The 23,443-nt window shown below is 41.6% G+C and overlaps 1 protein-coding gene across 4 annotated transcripts in view; it reads left to right on the top strand.

The window, feature by feature from the left end:
- Positions 1 to 23,443, top strand: part of OTUD7A (OTU deubiquitinase 7A) — a 316,185-nt gene that overhangs the window by 121,872 nt on the left and 170,870 nt on the right. For 2 of the 4 annotated variants that reach the window (XM_073652916.1, XM_073652914.1), the window contains 2 exons: positions 10,526 to 10,610; positions 16,020 to 16,166. The gene's annotated coding sequence lies outside the window, so the exon portion shown is untranslated. The remainder of the gene's footprint in view (positions 1 to 10,525; positions 10,611 to 16,019; positions 16,167 to 23,443) is intronic. The other 2 variants (XM_073652917.1, XM_073652915.1) reach the window with 1 other exon arrangement.

Below are 23,443 nucleotides of genomic sequence, written 5' to 3'. Positions count from 1 at the left end.
TACTCGGCAGCCGGGCATTCAGATGCTTGGGTGATATCACGGTGGCTGGCCCGGTCCGTGGCCCAGGGCGGACAACTGAAAAGACGGGAATGTATATTGGGATAATAGGTTTGTAAATGTTCGTGACGCCACCTGTGGTGTCTGGTGAGGATCACCAGCGCTGCAGCAGTCCACTGAGGCCGGTGTTGTGGCAGCCAAGATGGTGTAGCTCCCCACAGGTGGAGCAGGGCCTCAGGGCAGCATAGGTATAGGGAATGCAGGGACGGATGGGACCCAGCCGGGTCAGATCAAGAACAGGGACAGACACGATAGTCACTTCAGTACCTTTTACTGATGGAAATTCAGGCACATCCCGGAGCACTGTAGGGTGAAGGGTGCATATCAGGATCCTCCCCAGTGAGCGGTTGTAGGGCCTCCTGTCTTTGCCTTTGTGTAGTAAGTTTCTGACCTGCCTGGAGCTAGGCTTAACTTGGTTTCTGTTCTGCACCTGCTGACTTGGTGATAGGGCCTTCTGTTGTAGATCACTCTCCCTATTCTCTGGGGTCTCCATGATTCCTGACCCTGGTACGTATCAGCTTTTGGTGATCCTGTGACATGTAGTTCGCCAGGGGTTCCAGTTGTTTTCTACTGGTCATGAAGATCCACGTAGACTCGAACCCGGTGTCCAGTATATGCTTCTGGGGTGAGCTTGTAAAGCTCCTCTGCCCCCTATGTTACTCACTTTCCACTCGCCTTCGGCCCCGCTCGGGCCCTCACTAGGCTACACACACTGCAGCCAGGACGCTGCTCTTCTTCGCCGCTCTCAGAGTGTCGGCACACTCCTAGCTCTCTATCCTGAGCTCTGTGAGTTCTAGTCTGGACTCACTCTACAGACTGTGCTAAACTCTTTCTGCAGGAACTGCTAGACTCTGGCTCGACTGCACTGACTCCTTCTGTGTCTGAGCAGGAACTGCTGAATCACTCGGCTGCCTGGCTCCACCTTCCCTATTTATATCCCTGGTGGTCTGAGGTGGAAGGTGGAGGTGTGTGTGCGCTGTGGGGGCCTCTTGTGGAGGAATCCGTTAATGCACCCCTCTAGGATCTGTGGTACCAAGCGCAGCTGGGCGCCACATTGGGACCTGCTAGGAGGATAGCAGGAAAACTCTGCAGGACTGTGTATAGCTGAACCCACGCCTAGGAAGGCTCTGCACCCGTCAGGCTCTGAGCGGCCCGGCGCGGCCGATGCCCACGGCAACCATTGTGTATGGACTTTTGTTAACCCAGGTGCGAACCATAGGACTTTCTGTTAACCCGTGAGTTGCTGAAATAAAAGCTGTTTGTTGGACTTGCTTGGGTCACTGCCTCAGTTACTGCACAGTGTGAACACCACCGCTTTACACTGTCCAGGCCTGTTTTCCCCAAACAATGAAATTATTTTGTTACTAGTATTATTTTTTACCCCTTGGTGCAATCTGCAGTGGGTCTCCAATGTAACATTCACTGACACGCGGCTGCAATGGCCGGATTGTAGATAATCCTGTTGTGTAACTCCTTAGATGCCCTAATTGATAGGGAGCGCAAAAGATAGGGAGAGATGGGTGAAAGAGAAAATGAAGTTATAGTGTCACTGTTACGGGTCCGGGTGGTGGAATCTCAGTGCTTCGGTGCAAGGAGGGACCAGAAGGGCGTGACTAAGTGCCTACTCTGCCTGACCCAGGTCACACAGCGGCTTAGTTGACTCCGTGAACCAGGGAGGGACCGGGCAGGTGAACCAGGTGCCACTCTGGGACCAACCTTGTGTGAGAGCAGGTGACTCCCACGGGTCAGATGACAGGAACTGACCGTTACAGCGGATGAGCACGGCAGGTGGTCCGGGTAGATCAGCAGGCAGGTACGGCGGATAGCCATATAGGTGCTCCGGGCAGGCAGCCTGGCGGACACTGCAAGTAACTGGCAGATTGGTGAGCAGAACTATTGGACAGACTGGCGGGCTGCACTGTAGACAGACTGACGGGCAGGACTGACTTGCAGCAGGACCTGAGGGCTGAATCAAGTGTTAGCACACGGAACAACAACTTTGCACAGGCACCTCCATTTTGGAGGAGGTGCCTTATATAGGAGAAGTCCTCCGGCCATTGGCCGGGGACTCTTTAGGACGGCGTGCGCGGCCCCTTTAAAAGGGAGGGAGCGCGCGCCCTAAGCACAGTGCCCGGGAAGCTGCGCGCGGTACACTCCACAGCAGCAGGGGAGCAGAAAGACGCCGGACCAGGACCACAGCGGTGAGGGGAACGGCGGCTCTGCCCGGCAGGAGATAGAGACGCCGATGCTACCCTCACTATAGCCGCTGGCTATCAGTCATCAGGCAGTGAGCGAGGCTGTAATCCCTTCTCAGCACATTGATTGACAGCCTGCTCTGCAGCGTGTGTGTGTGCAGTGTACAGTACAGACCAAAAGTTTGGACTTACCTTCTCATTTAAAGATTTTTCTGTATTTTCATGACTTTGAAAATTGTACATTCACACTGAAGGCATCAAAACTATGAATTAACACATGTGGAATTATATACTTAACAAAAAAGTGTGAAACAACTGAAAATATGTCTTATATTCTAGGTTCTTCAAAGTAGCCACCTTTTGCTTTGATGACTGCTTTGCACACTCTTGGCATTCTCTTGATGAGCTTCAAGAGGTAGTCACCGGAAATGGTTTTCACTTCACAGGTGTGCCCTGTCAGGTTTAATAAGTGAGATTTCTTGCCTTATAAATGGGGTTGGGACCATCAGTTGTGTTGTGCAGAAGTCTGGTGGATACACAGCTGATAGTCCTACTGAATAGACTGTTAGCTGCTTTTTTCTTGCCATAATACAAATTCTAAGTAAAGAAAAACGAGTGGCCATTATTACTTTAAGAAATGAAGGTTAGTCAGTGCGAAAAATTGGGAAAACTTTGAAAGTGTCCCCAAGTGCATTTGCAAAACCCATCAAGCCCTACTAAGAAACTGGCTCACATGAGGACCGCCCCAGGAAAGGAAGACCAAGAGTCACCTCTGCTTCTGAGGATAAGTTTATCTGAGTCACCAGCCTCAGAAATCGCAGGTTAACAGCAGCTCAGATTAGAGACCAGGTCAATGTCACACAGAGTTCTTGCAGCAGACACATCTCTTCAACAACTGTTAAGAGGAGACTTTGTGTAGCAGGCCTTCATGGTAAAATAGCTGCTAGGAAACCACTGCTAAGGACAGGCAACAAGCAGAAGAGACTTGTTTGCGCTAAAGAACATAAGGAATGGACATTAAACCAGTGGAAATCTGTGCTTTGGTCTGATGAGTCCAAATTTGAGATCTTTGGTTCCAACCACCGTGTCTGTGTGCGACGCAGAAAAGGTGAACGGATGGACTCTAAATGCCTGGTTCCCACCGTGAAGCATGGAGGAGGAGGTGTGATGGTATGAGGGTGCTTTGCTGGTGACACTGTTGGGGATTTATTCAAAATTGAAGGCATACTGAACCAGCATGGCTACCACAGCATCTTGCAGCGGCATGCTATTCCATCCGGTTTGCGCTTAGTTGGACCATCATTTATTTTTCAACAGGACAATGACCCCAAACACACCTTCAGGCTGTGTAAGGGCTATTTGACCAAGAAGGAGAGTGATGGGGTGCTACGCCAGATGACCTGGCCTCCACAGTCACCAGACCTGAACCCAATCGAGATGGTTTGGGGTGAGCTGGACGGCAGAGTGAAGGCAATAGGGCCAACAAGTGCTAAGTATCTCTGGGAACTTCTTCAAGATTGTTGGAAGACCATTTCCGGTGACTACCTCTTGAAGCTCATCAAGAGAATGCCAAGAGTGTGCAAAGCAGTCATCAAAGCAAAAGGTGGCTACTTTGAAGAACCTAGAATATAAGACATATTTTCAGTTGTTTCACACTTTTTTGTTAAGTATATAATTCCACATGTGTTAATTCATAGTTTTGATGCCTTCAGTGTGAATGTACAATTTTTATAGTCATGAAAATACAGAAAAATCTTTAAATGAGGTGTGTCCAAACTTTTGGTCTGTACTGTATGTGTGCAGAGCTGAGCTATTCACCTGCAGATTACTATTATATCTGCATGAAATTTTGTTTTTAAAATGTGAAAAGTTCCCTTTAAGAAAGACCTCCTGCCCCCATTTGAACTCTTTTAGTAATTTCATCAATGCAACTTCTTTTGGTCGAGCGTTCCATAGCCTCACTGCTTTTACAGTAAAGAACTCTCATTTACGTTGGTGTAACCTTTTCTTTAGACATGGAGGATTCTCCTTGTTTACAGTCCTGGGTATGAAAGAGATCTCTGTATTGAACATCCATATATTTAGCACCCATTAACGCAATTTTGATAGCTATTCTGGGTAGTGATGTCCACCCATTCAATATATTACTTTAGTTACTCACTTTTTAAACCACTCAAACTTTGTCTTATGCTTTTGCCCAAAGCTATACACAATATTATATGTGCAGATTAACTAGTGGTTTGTAAAGTGGTAAAACTATGTTCATGATGGGCACCTATGCCCCTTTTGATGTAACCCATAATCCTATTTTCTGACTCTAGTTACTATAGTTACAAGGGCTGTCCGGACTAAATAAAAAATTGCCTAAAGATTTTCATTCTCTATCTGCCATACTCAGCTCCTGTCCCCTCCTCGTTGCCCTCTGCCCCCCGTAGAGCCAGTGCAGGCCCCTTTTTGTGGTCTGCGCTTGCTTTGCTGTAGGCATCAGATGACTCGAATAGCATGGTTTGAAATAAGCACACATAACAAATGTTTCTTCATTGCTTTAGAAAAAATAATCATTAAATCCCCATTGCAATAATTCACATACAGATCATCAAATTTCCACCAAAGTCACCAACTTTGTGATTACGACCAGCGCATGGTGCAATTTTGAAGTATTGGAAACTGTTGAAGAGCCGTGTAAAATATGGAACGAGTTTAAAGAACTTCCCAGATTTGTATATAAAAAGGGCCACTTGGTAATAGGCTAATACGTGCTGATACAAAAACATCTAAAATATCTAGATATATGTTCCTAAGGAAGAGAAAATGGGACTGGACTTATCGAGACGTGCACTGTTCCACATGACAATGATCCAAAACGCATGTCTAAGGCCACTGTTGCATTTCTGGTTAACAGGGAGAAAGTGCTTCAGTGGCCCAGTGTCTCCTGATCTGAGCCCAATTCAATAGCTATGGGGAATTCTGAGGAGACAAGTTGAGCATTACTCTCCATCCAACATCCAAGCTCTAAAAGACGTCGATCTTGAAAAATGGAAAAAGATACAGTGGGGAAAATAAGTATTTGATACACTGCCGACTTTGCAAGTGTTCCCACCTACAAAGAATGGAGAGGTCTGTAATTTTTATCGTAGGTACACTTCAACTAATCTAAAAATAAAAACCAGAAATTCACATTGTTTGTTTGATTTTTCCAGAATTAAATTGCATTTTATTGCATGAAATAAGTATTTGATCACCTACCAACTAGCAAGAATTCTGTCTCTCACAGACCTGTTAGTTGTTCTTTAAGAAGCCCTCCTACTCTGTACTCATTATCTGTATTAATTGCATCGCTTTGAACTCGTTACCCATATGAAAGACACCTGTCTATACACTAAATAAGTCACACTTCAGCCTCTCAACCATGGCTGGGATGGGCTACAGGACATTAGGCAAGCAGCTTGGTAAGAAGGCAACAACTGTTGGTGCCATTATTAGAAAATGGAAGACAAACATGATGACTGTCATTCTTCCTCGGTCTGGGGCTCCATGCAAGATCTCGCCACGTGGGGTAAGGATGATTCTGAGAAAGGTCAGAAGATCAGGAATCAGCCCAGATCTACACGGGAGGACCTGGTCAATGACCTGAAGATTGCTGGGACCACAGTCTCAAACATTGCCGTTAGTATCACACTACGCCGTCATGGATTAAAATCCTGCAGGGTATGTAAGGTCCCCCTGCTCACGCCAGCACATGTCCAGGCCCGTTTGAAGTTCACCAATGACCATCTGGATGATCCAGGGGAGGCATGGGAGAAGGTCATGTGATCAGATGAGACCAAAATAGAACACCGTCCCAACCGTGAAGCATGGTGGGGGAAACCTCTTTCTTTGCAGGTGCTTTTCTGCAAAGGGGACAAGACAACTGCACCGTATTGAAGGAAGGATGGATAGGGTCATGTATCGCAAGATTTGGCCAACAACCTCCTTCCCTCAGTAAGAGCATTGAAGATGGTTCGTGGCTGGGTCTTCCAGCATGACAATGACCCGAAACTCAGTCAGGGCAACTAAGGAGTGGTTCTGTAAGGCTGTTTGCCCATGATGCAGATTAAATGTGTTTCCGCTGCAACATTTCCGCCGCAAAAACGCTTTAAAAAAGCTTGTTAAGTTGTCTGCCATGTCTCCCAATGATAATCTGCATCTGCTGTGCACATGCCGTGGAAATTTCTACTGTGGATTATCATTGCGGAAAAATCTGCAGCACAACCATTTATTGTGCGTAATCGGGGCAAAATCGCCACCATTGACTTTGTTTGGGCTGCATAACATCCGCATGCATAGATGTATGCATGTGGATGTTATGCGGTTCAATGCGCGGATGGTACCTGGGTCTGGAGAAGAGGAGACTCTCCTCCAGACCCGGGTACCATTAGTAAAAAAAAGAATTAAAACGTAAAAAATTAAAAAAAAACATTATACTTACTGCTTCGGCGGCCCCCAGTCTCCTCTCCGGTGGCGAGCTCTGTCCTCGGTGTCCCGTGGTGTTCTGAAAGGACCTGCGGTGACGTCATTTAGTCATATGATGGTCAGGCGACCGCTGACGTCAGAATTATTCCAGCATCTGGATTTCCATTAAAATTTCAAAATTTTATTCAGTTGGATGTAAGATAAAAATGGCACAATGTCACAGCCCCAGGGGGCTTAATGTAGAGGATTGAGAGATTTTTATTGACACACATTATATGACTGGCCTCGTAGGTTTCCAACCTTAGAATTGACTTGAATAGCGTCTCATCTGAGAAAACATCTGCTGATGTGCTTTTCAAGTCTTTTGACTCCACATCCAATTACCAGCCACAACTGTCATCACTTCCGGTGCCAGTACAGATCACGCAGCAGCCTGTGCTGGATCCATGGAGATCACAGTAGGTAAGTATGGTGGAGTTTGTTGTTTTCATAGAATTCAAGTTTTACTGTTTAACTAAATTGCCTAAAAGTCCTTTTTCTATTATAGTTTTATTAAATTTTTTGTATCTAGTAGATCTCGGCATTCAGAGAACTGGTAAATCTGCAGAAGATAAAACACGAAGGCCAACATCCCGAAACACTGTGTCTGCATATTGAGATTCTGATTTGGCTTTTATCCTAAGTTATATTGCACGACTCGTTAAAGGGTTGTGACTTGTAGGATTGCTGCTTCCAATAGGTGGCGCTATAGAGTTCAAGTCCTCTTTTTCTCTGAAGATGCAATTTGCATAGAAGATAAAACAGTGATTTTATCAAAACTATAGCAAGCATCCCAGTAAGTGATACATCGCTGGAATCCTAGTTTCTGCCCTACTTTATACTGCTCTCAGAAGGTCTAACAAAAGCTTTGTGTCAAATTCCCTTTAAGCATAAGTGTGACGCCAACCTTGCAAGGCATGTAGTGAGATCTCCTGTTAGTCCTAGCTTGGGCAGAGAAAAAGGAAAGCATTTTGCAATGGCTTGCTACCAAATATTGTTCTTGGCATTAACTTGTTTCATTCTGAATTTGACCCTTACAGCCAACAGAAGGCTGTGAAATTTGCGTACCAATGCTAAATATTCCTCTTACATTCAGATTATAATCGTATTCTTCTTCATGCACCAAAGTCATGAGGTCTTTTTTACATCATTATTTAGAATATATACAATTGCTAGGGTGACATGACAACAAGGTGACCACCATCTCTATGTTTAGGTTTCTATGTAATGTTTTGTTCCCTCTGGCAAGGTGACCACCATATGAAGAATAATATGCACTACATCCAGAAGTAAATGCCCTCTCCCCATGAAATGAGTGATGCTAATCATCTCCCGTCCTTTACACAGAACAAGCCAAAATGATCACAGCAGCAAAATCTTCCCAGCCAACAATGCAAATTGCAGGGGTCCGAAATAGGAATCTTACATTTTTGTAATACTTTTTAGCACATAACAAATAAGAATTTTTAGTTCTTGAAGTTTTCAGTGTTATTTAGTTATTTTATAATGTGATCTTAACATAGTATTCCTTCAACCTTAAAACTATGTTACTAAGTCCATCTAGTTCAACCCAAAGCCTAACATGTTGATCCAGAGGAAGGCAAAAAAAAACCATGTGGCAAACACTAAGCTCCACATTGGGGGAAAAAATTCCTTCCCGACTCCATACTACAATCAGACTAGTTCCCTGGATCAACGCCCTATCAAGGAATCTAGTATATATAACCTGTAATATTATACTTTTCAAGAAAGGCATCCAGGCCCTTCTTAAATTTTCGTAGTGAATCACTCATTACAACATCATGCCGCAGAGAGTTCCATAGTCTCACTGCTCTTACAGTAAAGAATCCGCCTCTGTGATTATGATTAAACCTTCTTTCCTCCAGACGTAGAAGATGCCCCCTTGTCCCCGTCTCAGGCCTCAGAGTAAAAAGATCAGTAGAAAGGTCTTTGTACTGTCCCCTCATATACTTGTACATAGTAATAAGATCCCCCCTAAGCCTTCTTTTTTCCACAGTAAATAACCCCAAGTGTAATAACCTGTCTTGGTATTGCAGACCCCCCAGTCCTCTAATAACCTTGGTCGTTCTTCTCTGCACCCGCTCTAGTTCAGCTATGTCTTTCTTATATACCGGAGACCAGAACTGTACACAGTATTCTAAGTGTGGTCGCACTAATGACTTGTATAGAGGTAAAATGATGTTCTCCTCATGAGCATCTATGCCTCTTTTAATGCATCCCATTATTTTATTTGCCTTTGCAGCAGCAGCCTGACACTGGCCACTAAACGTGAGCTTGTCGTCCACCAATACACCCAGGTCTTTTTCAGTTACAGTTTTGCCCAGTGTTTTACAATTAAGCATATAATTATACATTTTATTTCCTCTGCCCAAGTGCATTACCTTACATTTATCCCCAGTAAAGCTCATTTGCCATTTATCAGCCCAAGCTTCTAGTTTACATAGATCCTCCTGTAATATAAAATTGTCCTCCTCTGTATTGATTACCCTGCAGAGTTTAGTGTCATCTGCAAATATTGAAATATTACTGTGTATGCCCCCTACAAGGTCATTAATAAATATGTTAAAAAGAAGGGGGCCCAATACTGACCCCTGTGGTACCCCACTATTAACCGAGACCCAGTCTGAGTGTTTTCCATTAATAACCACCCTTTGTTTCCTATCACTGAGCCAATTCTTAACCCACATACATATATTTTCCCCTATCCCCATTGTTCTCATTTTATGTATCAACCTTTTGTGTGGAACCGTATCAAAAGCTTTTGAAAAGTCCATATACACAACATCCACTGCATTTCCTTGGTCCAGTCCAGAACTTGCCTCCTCATAAAAACTGATCAGTTTGACAGGAACGGTCCCTCGTAAACCCATGTTGATATTGGGTCATGAGGTTATTCTTCTTCAGATACTCTATCATAGCATCTCTTAGGAAACCCTCCAGGATTTTACCCACAGTAGAGGTTAAGCTTACCGGCCTATAATTTCCAGGTTCAGTTTTTGTCCCCTTTTTGAATATTGGCACCACATTTGCTATACGCCAGTCCTTTAGTACAGACCCTGTTGGCATGGAATCTTTAAAGATTAAAAATAATGGTCTATCTATGACGTTACTTAATTCCTGCAGTACTCACGGGTGTATCCCATCCGGGCCTGGGGATTTGTCAACTTTAGTGATTTTTAGACGCCGCCGTACTTCCTGCTGGGTTAAGCAAGTGACATTTAATGGAGAATTTTTGTTATCACTAATCATGTTTTCTGTCATGCGATTTTCTTGTGTAAATACGGTTGAAAAAAAATCATTTAGCATATTGGCTTTTTCCTCATCCTCCACTATCACTATTTTCCTTTTAAAGTGGTTTTCTACACTTGATTTTTTTAAATATATATTGCCAATCGTTCCACTCCTCTCCCAGTACTGCCTGGTCCCCAACACCCTTTGTGCATCCTTTTCTATCCAGATGAAAAAGTAACTGCTGCAGCCAATCACTGGCTGCAGTAGTGACGTTTTTGTCTCCACTGTAGGTAGTGATCAGCTGCAGCAGTCACATGCTTGTCGGACACAGAAGAAGTATGGGAACCGGTGGGGAACAAGTGAAGGGATCAGTAACTTGAGTTTATTTTATAGCATCCTGGAAGTTTTTCTCTTAAAATTGTCTGCAACCCTTTTAATACAGTCATCCGCTCATCCACATGTTTACACGTCACTTGGTAATTTCACATTGAGAACAGTTTCTGACCTTTTTATCTTCTTTACAACTTTAGGTCCCAGAAGACATGGCTCACAGATTAAGCCCACCCAGCGTTTTTGGCCGAATTAACTAGTCTGCATTTTTAATTGGTCTACAAGGTGAGTATAAAATTAGGCAAGAGCCTTTCATGCTTCATGTCAGGAATATGATTATTAATGTTTTCCACTCTTCCGTCAATTGCTAAACATGTGTACTGTATGCTGCGGCTGAAAAGGAAACAAAATGCTGTTTATTTTAACGTGTGACCTTCCTGGCCTCTTAAAGAGCTCATTGTCAGAGGGGTCTTGTGGGGCTGACAGATTGGCACCAGTTTACCAAATGTTGAAAAGAGCTCTGCGAGCCTATTCATGTACTTGACTGGACAAGAATAATAGATATGTATGAAAAGAAGAGTGTGAAAGACCCGGAGAGGCGCTGAATAGGCAGTTACATGGTCGACTCCTGTAGAGAGATTTGGCGTATAATAGGTATCTTTAGATATTTTCATTTAGTATCATGTGATACAAAAAAAACACTAAATATAAAGTTACATGGTCGACTCCTGTAGAGAGATTTGGCATATTATAGGTATCTTTAGATATTTTCATTTAGTATCATGTGATACAAAAAAACCCGCTAAATATAATTTGTTGTTTCCAGTAGCAAACCATCAGGTCTTTTTTTTTCAACCTTTTCTAAATTAAGCTTCCATCCTGATATGCATGGCACCCCAATCCCCCATCCTGGTATTCATGGCCCCCTCATCCTTCTTCCTGGTATGTATAGTACCTTCATTCCTCTTCCTGGTATGTATGGCACTCTTCATCTCTGTATGTATGGCTCTCCTAATCCTGATATGTATGGCCCCCCTTCATCCCAGTATGTATAGCCCCCCTCATCTTTCATCCCTGTATGTATGGCCTCCTCATACTGGTATGTATGGCCCCCTTCATCCCTGTATGTATGGCCCCCCTCATGCCTCATCCCTGTATGTATGGCCCTCCTCATCCTTGTATGCATGGCCCCCTTCATCCCTGTATGCATGGCCCCCCTCATCCAGGTATGCTTGGCACCCCTTGATACCCATCACGCTGCACAGAAAAATAAAAATAAACGTTCATACTCCTCTCCTCTCTCCTCCAGCCTGCGTCTCGCTCTGTGCCGCAATAGTCACTGCTCCCCACTGCGTGCGTGGGGAGCAGTGACCATTCATTCTCCCTAATAGCGCGCACGCTGTAGCCGCAGCGCGGTTCCTGCTGCTCTCAGCTGTCAGCGTGCCCGCTATTAAAGATTATGAATATTCACCACTCCCATGGATGAGGGGGCCATGCATACAAGGATGAGGGGGGCCATACATGCAGGGATGAAGGGTGCCATACATACCAGGAGACGCGTTGCAGGCACACTGTGCCGGTTTTTAAGGAAAATTAATATTCACTGCTCCCCACGCCCATGGGCGTGGGGAGCAGTGAATATTCATTTTCTTTAGTAGCGGGCACAGTGTAGGCTGCAGCAGGCAGCTGCTGCCTCCTGTGCCCCCCTACTCAGCTGCTGTTGCTTCCCCCACATCCCCCACCACCCACAGCCACAATATTTAGGTACATTGGACTATAAAACGCACCCCCCACTTTCCTCCAAAATTTTGGAGGAAAAAAGTGCGCCTTATAGTCTGAAAAATGTGGTAATTTTACCACAAAAAACTGAGAAAACTTATTGAGTATAAGCCTAGGGTGGGAAATGCAGCAGCTACTGGTAAATTTCCCCATCCTGGTATGCATGGCCCCCTCATCCCCAATCCTGGTATGCATGGCCCCCTCATCCCAATCCTGGTATGTATGGCACCCCTCGTCCCAATCCTGGTATGCATGGACCCCCTATACTGGTATACATGGCCCCCCATCACTGCACACATGAAAAAAAAATAAAACACTTATAGTCACCTTCCTTTCTCCACGGGACTATGAGCGTGGAGAGGAGTGAAAAGTTATTCTCCTTACTAGCGCAGTGTGAGTCGCAGCCGCACTTCCTGCAGCGGCTCGGGGATCTTCTGTGCCTCACTAATAGTGGGCACGGAGCATCGCTGAGTCGCGGCGGCTGCGACTCACACTGCGCTATTAAAGAAAATGAATATTCACCCCTCTCCACTCCCATGGGCATGGAGAAGAGTAAATATTAATTTCCGCTAGCAGCGGGCACACATGGTAGCTGCAGCAGCCTACTGCCTGTGCACCGCTTCTCCGCTGCCGCAATCCACCCCCCCACCGGTATATACTGCATATATAAGTATATATAAAGTATATACCAGAGTATAAGCCGAGGGGGGCTTCTTCAGCATGAAAAATGTGCTGAAAAAGTCGGCTTATACTCGAGTATATACGGTATGTATGTTTTTCTCAATATCTGACATGAAATCAGAATAAACCTTTCCCATTTTAGGTCCATTAGAATTACCATAATTTTTAATATTTGCCAAATGCCAGAATAATGAGAGAGAGAATGTTTTAAGGCATTTTTATTACTTACTGCAAAGTCAAAAGTTTACATACATTTCATTAGTATTTGGTACCATTGCCCTTAAACTGACTGACTTGGGTTAAACATTTGGGATTTCCTTCCACAAGCTTCTCGCAATAGTTGGTCGGAATTTGAGCCCATTCCTCCTTACAAAACTTGTGTAACTGATCCAGGTTTGTAGGTCGCCTTGCTCGCACCTGCCTTTTCAGCTTTGTCCATTAATTTTCAATAGGATTGAGATCAGGGCTTTGTGATGGCCACTCCAAAACATGGACTTTGTTATCCTTAAGCCACTTTGTTACCATTTTGGCAGTATGCTTCGGGTCATTGTCCATTTGGAAGACCCATTTCCATCAAAGCTTTAACTTCCTGGCTGATGTCTTGAGATCTTGCTTCAGTATTGCCACATAATCTTCTTTTCTCATGATGCCATCTATTTTGTGAAGTGCATCAGTCCCTCCTGCAGCAAAACAACCCCACAACATGATGCTGTTTCACAGTTAGGATGGTGTTCTTAGGCTTCCAAGCTTCTCCCTTTTTCCTTCAAACGTAACGATGGTCATTATGCCCAAAAAGTTCCATTTTAGTTTCATCAGACCACATGACATGTCTCCAAAAATTAAGGTCTTTGTTCCTGTGTGCATTTTCAAACATTAATCTGGCTCTTTTATGTTTCTTTTGAAGTAATGGCTTCTTCCTGGCAGAGTGGCCTTTCAGCCCATGTTGATACAGTACTCGTGTCACTGTGGATATTGACACAATCTTACCAGCTTCAGCCATCATCTTCACAAGATCTTTTGCTTTTGTCCTTGGGTTGATATGCACTTGTCGGACCAATGCACATTCATCTCTGGGACACAGAACCCGTCTCCTTCCTGAGCGGTATGATGGCTGGATATTCCCATCTTGTTTGTACTTGTGTATAATTGTTTGTACAGGTGAATAAGGCACCTTCAGGTATCTTGAAATTGTACCCAAGGATGAGCCAGACTTGTGCAAGTCCACAATTCTCTTCCTAATATCTTGGCTGATTTCCTTAGATTTTCCCATGATGCTACACAAAGAAGCAGTGTGTTTCAGGTGTGCATTAAAATACATCCACAGGTGTGTCTCTAACTCAGATGTTGCCAAAAATCTATCAGAAGCTTCATGAACATGAACATCATCATATGTGCAGTCCAGAATTGTTTAAAGGCATATGCATAATAATCTTTGTGTATATAAACTTTTGACTTTGCAGTAAGTAATACAAATGCCTTAAAACATTCTTTCTCTCATTATTCTGGCATTTGGCAAGTATTAAAAATTATAGTAATCCTAATTGACCTAAAATGGGAAAGGTTTATTCTGATTTTCATGTCAGATATTGAGAAAAACCTACATATGTGTCTTTTTATATAGTGTATGTAAACTTCTGGTTTCAACTGTGTGTATATATGTATATTTATATGTGTGTGTGTGTGTGTATATGTATATATATATATATATATATATATATATATATATATATATATATATATATATATATATATATATATATATATATATATATATATATATATATATATATATACACACATATATATGTATTATGACAAAAAGAGAGAGCAAGTACTGTGCATGAGTAAGAATACTTTCAAGAATAGTGTAAGTAATTAATTTTTTATCAACTAACAAAATGGAAAGTGAATGAAAAGAAATATAAATCAATATTTGGTGTGTCCAATCTTTGCAACCAAAAGAGCATCAATTCTTCTGGGTTCACTTGCAGACAGTTTTTGAAGATCATAATAAGAGCGTTTGTTCCAAACTTCTTTCAGACCAAACCAAAGATCTTCTCTTGATGTAGACTTTACCAAATCCTTTTTTCTCTTCATGCAATCTCAGACAGATTCAATGAAGTTGAGATCAGGGCTTTGTGGAGACAATGTCGTCACTTCAAACACTCCTTGTTCTTCTTTTTGAAGATGGTTCATAATGACATTGCCTTTATGTTTGGGATCAATGGCCTGTTGAAGAATACATTTGGAGCCAGTCTAACGCCACCTGATGGAATTGCATGATACATAAGTATCTGTCTGTATTTACTCCACATTGAGGACACCATTACTCCTAACCAAACCCTCAATTCCATTTGGTGAAATTCATCCCAAAACATTCAAGGAGCCTCCACCATGCTTCTCTGTTGCCTGCAGACTCTTATTATTATACAACTCTCCAGCCCTTGGCAAAAAAACTACCTTCTGTTACTGCCAAATATTTCAAATTTTGACTCATCAGTCCAGAGCACCTGCTGCCATATTTATTTTAACTTCAGTTCCTATGTTTTTGTTAATAGTTGAGGTGCTTGACCTTGTTTCCATATCAAAGATATGTTGTTTTGGATGCAATTATTCCATTAAGGCCAATTTTGGCCAGAATTCTCTGAATTATGGATGGATGTAGCCGGGAAGGAAAATACCTATGATTTGTCTTTCATCATTTCATATTGCCCACACCTGTTACTTGCCACTGCTGAGTTTGTGCCAACAAATTTTTCCTGCCCATTTTTGGGGGTTTGTGTCCAATTTGATTTTTTTTTTCCTCTGTTTTTTTGTGTTGTTCTAATACACACAAAGGAAATAAACATGTGTATAACAAAACATGTATAATTTCAATAATTTTCTGTGTGAAAAACTTCATTTTCTAGAACAATTGCAAGGGTGTCAACACTTTTGGCCATGACTGTATATATAAATAATTGGCCATTTTCTGATAACACTTTGCCTTAAAGAGATAGTGGGTTTTTGGTGCCATTTATCATTAAAAAGCGAAACTCAATTTTCCATGTCAAATTTGTTTTTGTTTTTTTGTGTCTAATTGTGAACAAATTACTACAAATTAAGGTCATTTATTGCATGTCTTTTATCTTCTGATTTATGCAAAGAATTAATAGTTTATTTTTCAAATCTCCCATGACATCAGTGATAAGAGTTGGAAGATTTATTCTAATAAGAGGGGTTTTCCAATTCTAGATAACTTTGAAGATTCCAGCCAGGATCATCCGGCGACTCTACTTGGAGCAAGCTTCTATACACCACAGCGGAATGCGAGCAAATACAATACAGCATGTTACCCGCTTTAGGCATTTCAGTCCGCATGTTGTTCAAAGGCTAATGAAAGTAAGTACACTCTGCATTCTGAATGGACTTAATCAGCTCCAAAATCGTTCATTGCCACCATGACTAACAGTATCAAGGGACCACATTTTGTTCTGGCTGAATGGGCACAGCTGCTCTCTACTCTTTAATGTCAATACACTTTACATAGCCTCTAAGTGATTGGATTTATAAGCTGATGGCCACCAAATGAACTGTACAGCCTAGAAAGGCTGTGTGCTAGTCTCACAATCAATATCCGCTGCAGTTCAAGGAAAATAAATGGTTAATAATGATCTACCGGTATCATATGTCAAATTACAACTACCTAGAATCCCACTCCACAATATCTTCCTAGATAATATAAATATGCCATACCTGGCGAACTAATGAACTTCGATCAGGAGAGGTCCATCGTTTTTTGTCTTCTAATGCCCAATTAGGAGGGCTCCTGCCGATTGTGTACAGAGACTGGGGTTAATAATAAGGCTATGCTTTCAAATGAGCAATAGCTTGTATTGTTGGCACAATTTCTACATTTCAAGCAGTAGCAGACACAGACGGAAGAGGCCCCTGTGGAAGAACAATATATGGGCCCATTGCCGACCAACAGATCATTATAATGCACAATTCCACCTGCTTTAGAGGTAGACGTGGCCCCTTTACCTCCTGGGCACCTGTGCGGCGGCACAGGTTGTGCCAATTATATGTCCGCCCCTGATTTCGAGCTCCCATTTAATCAGGGCTGTGGAGTCCGTAAGTCAAACCCGCCACTCAGACTCCTCAATTTCCCTGACTTGCAACTCCGACTTCACAGCACTGCCTCATTACTGAGCGTGTACATAAAGTGCAGCACAGATTCATTTCAACTAAAAGCCGAGATCCTTAGATCAGGAACAGAAGAGACATTTATAGGACATCTCATAACTTTCCTATATTCTCTGAAAACATTTACAGCACATACTACATTGTACTAGCGTACCCAATCTATTATATATTTTGGGAGTCCGAGTCGGTCCATTTTATACCGACTCCACCAAAATGGACACCGACTCCACAGACCTGCTTTTAATCATGTCATCATACAAGAGCTTTTACATCCTCTTTTCTTTCATTACGGCAGCTATAAGTGATCATACTACGCTGATAGAAAACAAATTTCATATTCTAAGCACATTACAGCCATGTTCTTGTGACAGTTTTCTTAGACCACTACTAGATAGACCTGCTTGAGGCAAAACTGGAATCGGTTTGATTTATCTATGTTTGGCAATCCGTAATTGAAGATTGATGTTCCACGCTTCACTTGTATAAGAATTACATAGAGACCATAATGGATTAAAAGCTTCATTATAAATACGTTTCTGAATATTTTTATTTGGTTGCTTCCACAGATTATTACAAAATTATACAATCAATTAAATGCACAAAGACCAAATACGTTTTTTTACTGGATTCTTAATTATAATTGATGATGTTGTCATCTCGGCTGTAGACATTTAATCACTAATGACAAGTCATTGACATTCACCCACTAGTCACCTAGATGTCACTCCATTTATTTTTGTTTTGTTGTATGTATACCCAACGTGTGAATGTTTTTATAGGGTTTACATTCCACGTATGAAGAGTATGAGAGTATGTATAGAGAATTTCACACCTTAAATTAAAAAAAATATATATATAGCAACTGTGAAGTAGATCTTAAAGCAAGTTTGTCAGGTCCCATAACTATTCAAAACACTACTTTAGCATTATATATGCCATATTATTTTTATAAATGAAGTTGTAATCTGCAGCTTTGCATGTACTATTGAGACAAGACTATGTTGGTGGGGCTTAACTCTGTGGCTGCGCAGAGCGGTGACACAGTAGTCATGTGACGGCTCCTGGTGCGATTTCTCACACATTCTGTGACATCACATTGACAGAGCAGTTCATTTTCTTTAGATGTTCACTGTCAACAGGATGTCACTTCCGAAGTCATGGTCATTGACAGCTGGCTCCTCGCTGCTTAAGTGCGATTACAATGTATGAGCTGGCACATGTGCAGTGCAATGAACTCTGCAAGTAATTCTGATTTCCTGCACCTACGGTGTCAGCGTCACTAGCAGATTTATTTCACTACACTGCTCACTCAATGTAAATTGCACTAACCTGTGCTGAGTTGGGCAGCAGGGGCCAGCTATCAGTCAGCATGATATCAGAGGAGAGCGGGAGAGAAGGAACTGCTCTGTCCACATGACGTCCCAGTAAGTGGGAGAACCGCCGGCAGGAGTGGTCACATGACCGCTTTGTGACCATTCGGAGCTGGGAGAGATTGACACATGACAGAATAAGAAGCTAGTTGGCAACTACCTACCGATTAAGTGTTTAGTCCCTTAGAAGAATAAAAAAGATAACTCCTTTAACGGGAGACTGTTAGCCCAAAATAGCTGAGCTGCAGGGAGCCAGCTGTCGATCAGCAGTTACACACCATCAACAAATCAGACCGTAAGAGAAGGTGCTGCTCTGTTGATGTGAGGTGAATGAAGCAGGAGACTCCCCACCTGAGCCTGCAGAAAACATCACCAGGTAGAACAGGCAGGTAGTTAGCAACTGTAAGTTCTTGGCTCAATAGAAAAAAATAACCAAAGTCCTGGATAACCCCTTTAACACTTTATTTGTGCAGCACATGAATACCATAACATTTAAAACAATAGCAGAATTTCTGTTTTGTTTTTTTTTTTTGTTATTTTTTTCCTATTTCTCCCCATTTACAAGTTAAAAAAGTTAGTTAATAAGTGATATGTACCCTAAAATAGTGCCTCTGTGAAATACAACTAATCTTTCAAACAAAAGAAAATCGTAGTTGGCAACGGTTAAACTTGTTAGATGCAGCTGTCAATTGAACATAAAGGGTGTTCCTTCTGTCACCCATAGGCCCCCAGTGACACGATTGTGTATTATTCGTTGTCGGAAACAAGCTGATCATCCTCCTTTTCTCAAAATATAAGTATCAAAACCTAGAATATAAATTATATTGCATATTTGATATTGCCGCGTTCCTAATTGTTCTAATAAAATATTTATCCCATAAGGTGAACACCCAAAGGAGGAAAAAATTGAAAAGGCAGAAAGACTGTTTTATTTGGTCACGTCCCTGTGGTTAGACCCTTGGCGATCACTAAATTATCCCCTATTTTATGGATAGGGGACAGCTAAATATTTTGGCAATAACCCAATAAAGGGTCATTATAAGTTGTTTGTTTGTTTTTTAGTTTCGATTTTGTTACCTTTAACCACTTCGCGCCAGAGCCTGTTTTTGCCTTCGTGACCGGGCCAATTTTTTCAATTCTGACCACTGCCAGTTTATGAAGTAATTACCCTGGAACGCTTCAACGTATTCCCCTGATTCTGAGATTGTTTTTTCGTGACATATTGTACTTCATGATAGTGGTAAAATTTCTTCGATATCACTTGCGTTTATTTGTGAAAAAATCGGAAATTTGGTGAAAATTTTGAAAATTTTGCAATTTTCAAACTTTGAATTTTCATGCCCTTAAATCAGAGAGATATGTCACACAAAATAGTTAATGAATAACATTTCCCACATGTCTACTTTACATCAGCACAATTTTGGAACCCAAATTTTTTTTTGTTAGGGAGCTATAAGAGTTAAAAGTTGACCAGCGATTTCTCATTTTTCCAACAAAATTTACAAAACCATTTTTTTAGGGACCACATCACATTTGAAGTCACTTTGAGGGGTCTTTATGACAGAAAATACCCAAAAGTGACACCATTCTAAAAACTGCACCCCTCAAGGTGCTCAAAACCACATTCAAGAACTTTATTAACCCTTCAGGTGATTCACAGGAATTTTTGGAATGTGGAAGAAAAAAATTAACATTTAACTTTTTTCACAAAAATGTTACTTTAGACCCAATTTTTTTATTTTCACAGGGGTAACATGAAAAAATGGACCCCAAATTTTTTTGTGCAATTTCTCTTGAGCGTGCTGATACCCCATATGTGAGGGAAAACCACTGTTTGGGCGCACTGCAGGGTTCGGAAGGGAAGGAGCGCCATTAGACTTTTTGAATGTAAAATTTGTCTGAATAATTAGCGGACGCCATGTTGCGTTTGGAGAGCTCCTGATGTGCCTAAACAGTGGAAACCCCCCACAAGTGACACCATTTTGGAAACTAGACCCCTTAGGGAACTTATCTAGATGTGTGGTGAGCACCTTGAACCCCAAGGTGCTTCACAGAAGTTTATAATATTGAGCTGTAAAAATAAAATTTTCACATTTTTCCCACAAAACCGTTTTTCATCCCTTAATTTTGCATTATCATAAGGGTAATAGGATAAATTGCACCATGAAATTTGTTAGGCAATTTCTCCTGAACACGCTGATACCCCATATGTGGAGGCAAATTACTGTTTGGGCACATGGCAGGGTTTGAAAGGGAAGGAGCGCCATTTGACTTTTTGAATGTAAAATTTGTTTGAATAATTAGCGGACGCCATGTCACATTTGGGGAGCCCCTAATGTGCCTAAACAGTGGAAACCCCCCACAAGTGCCACCATTTTGGAAACTAGACCCCTTAGGGAACTTATCTAGATGTGTGGTGAGCACCTTGCACCACCAGCTGCTTCACAGAAGTTTATAATATTGAGCCGTAAAAATAAAATTTTCACATTTTTCCCTCAAAAAATGTTTTTCATTCCCTAATTTTGTATTATCATAAGGGTAACAGGATAAATTGCACCATGAAATTTGTTGTGCAATTTCTCCTGAACACGCCGATACCCCATATGTGGAGGCAAATTACTGTTTGGGCACATGGCAGGGTTTGAAAGGGAAGGAGCGCCATTTGACTTTTTGAATGTAAAATTTGTTTGAATAATTAGCGGACGCCATGTCACATTTGGGGAGCCCCTAATGTGCCTAAACAGCGGAAACCCCCCACAAGTGCCACCATTTTGGAAACTAGACCCCTTAGGGAACTTATCTAGATGTGTGGTGAGCACCTTGCACCCCCAGCTGCTTCACAGAAGTTTATAATATTGAGCCGTAAAAATAAAATTTTCACATTTTTCCCATAAAAAATGTTTTTCATTCCCTAATTTTGCATTATCATAAGGGTAACAGGATAAATTGCACCATGAAATTTGTTGTACAATTTCTCCTGAGTACGCCGATACCCCATATGTGGGGGAAAACCACTGCTTTGGTGTACGGCAGGGTTCGGAAGAGAAAGGATAGGCAGCAGACACCATGTCACATTTGAAGAGTCGCTGACATGCCAAAACAGCAGAAACCCCCACAAGTGACCCCATTTTGTAAACTACACCTCTCAAGGAATTCATCTAGGGAAGTAGTGAGCATTTTTTAATTTTTAAATTTATACCATTGGGCAGTGAAAAAAGCATAATTATATTTTTACCACAAAAAAATGTTTTACCCTCAGATTTTACATTTTCACACAGGGCAATGGGTAAAAATGGTGCCGAAATGTGTCACACAATTTCTTCTAAAAGTGTCAATACCCCATATGTGGCTGTACCGTACCACTGAGCCATACGGTGAGATTTGAGGGGGAAGGAGCGCTATTTGACAATTGGAGAACAAATTATTGTAGAATAGGCATTTGGATTTGGGAGCACAAAATTTTCTGAATTTCTTTTGGGGGGCAAGGACCATTTTGCTTTTCCAGAGCCTTTCTGCTACCAGTAACTTGGAAGTCCCTTATATTTTTAACAGATGATGGACCTGAGTGGGGACTAGCTTTTTTTGAGGACTGAGTTGAAGCTTTTCTTGGGAACATTTTACGTAACATTTATCCGGCGCTCTAGGCTGAGCATTTACATCGGGGTTTCCATCTAAATTTCCAAGTGATGTAATTCAGATGAAACCCCTGCAGGATCCATTCACTGTAATGAGGCAGCAGAGTTACTCTGGACTCCGTCTGGCCTCTGTTTAGTGGTGTCCTTTTTTTTCAGAAGTGCACAAAACTGTGGCCAACCGCACTTTTATGCACGCCTAAAACAAATGACAAAGTGGGATCCCAGGCTAGACGGCATCCACAGTGGCCTATATCTGCCTCATTACAGGGAATCTTCCATCATGGGTTCTGGCTGAATCACGTATTTCAGAGATTTACACGGAAACTCTGGTGTAAGTGCTCAGCGCAGAGCACAGGATAAATGTGAGCAGAGCCTTACTGGGATCTTTGGGAGACATAATAAACAAATCAGTAGCAGGTGAATAATATTTGTTTTATTTATTTTTTATGCCGTTCCTAGTGTGATATAACTGATTAGATTACTTTATTCTTCGGGTCGGTGCGATTACAGAGATACCAGATTTATATCGGGTTTTTATGACTGACAGCTGTCACACACTAAAAGACGCTTTTTTTGCAAAATCTAGTTTTTGCATCACCATATTTTGAGAGCTATAATTTTTCCATATTTCGGCCGATAGAGTCATGTGATGGCTTGTTTTTTGCGGGACGAGTTGAAATTTTTATTGGAACCATTTTTGGGCACGTGACATTTTTTGATCGCTTTCTATTCCGTTTTTTGGGAGGTAAAGTTAACAAAAACAAACACTTCAGGAATTGTTTTTTGAGTTTTTTTTTATGCCGTTCTGCGTGTGGTAAAAGTGATCAGGTAGCGTTATTCTTCGGGTCAGTACGTTTACAGCGATACTACACTTACTGTTTTTTTTTTATGTTTTAGGGCTTTTACACAATAAAACAATTTTATAGAAAAAAAAATATTTTTTTTGCATTGCTTTATTCTGAGCGCTATAACTTTTTTATTTTTCGGCTGATGGAGCTGTATGGCGGCTTTTTTTTGCGGAACAAGATGACGTTTTCAGTGGTACCATTTTTATTTCTATTCTGCTTTTTGATCGCATTTTTTTCCACTTTTTGTTTGGCGATATGATGAAAAAGCATATTTTTTTGCTTCGTTTTTTATTTATTTTTATTACGGTGTGCACAGAAGGAGTTAATTAGTGTGACAGTTTTATAGCTCGGGTTGTTTCGGACGCGGCGATACCAAATATGTGTACTTTTTTTGGTTTTGTAATAATTTACGGATTTATTGGTTTAATATTTTATTTATTTATTTTTATTTATTTTGTGATTTTTTTTTTTTAATAGTTTAAAAACTTTTTTTTTACTTTTTTTTACATTTTTACTTAGTCCCTGTATGGGACATTAATTTTTATTTTTCTGATCACTGATCTCATGTAATGTAATACACATATATTACATTATATGAGATCTTCACTGACTGTTTCAGT

Source organism: Phyllobates terribilis, unplaced genomic scaffold (genome assembly GCF_046119375.1).
Source record: "Phyllobates terribilis strain yellow unplaced genomic scaffold, ASM4611937v1 Scaffold_11__3_contigs__length_659146591, whole genome shotgun sequence".
NCBI lineage: Eukaryota > Metazoa > Chordata > Amphibia > Anura > Dendrobatidae > Phyllobates > Phyllobates terribilis.
The sequence above is the reverse complement of the archived record's forward strand: the minus strand, read 5'-3'. Positions and strand labels throughout refer to the sequence as shown.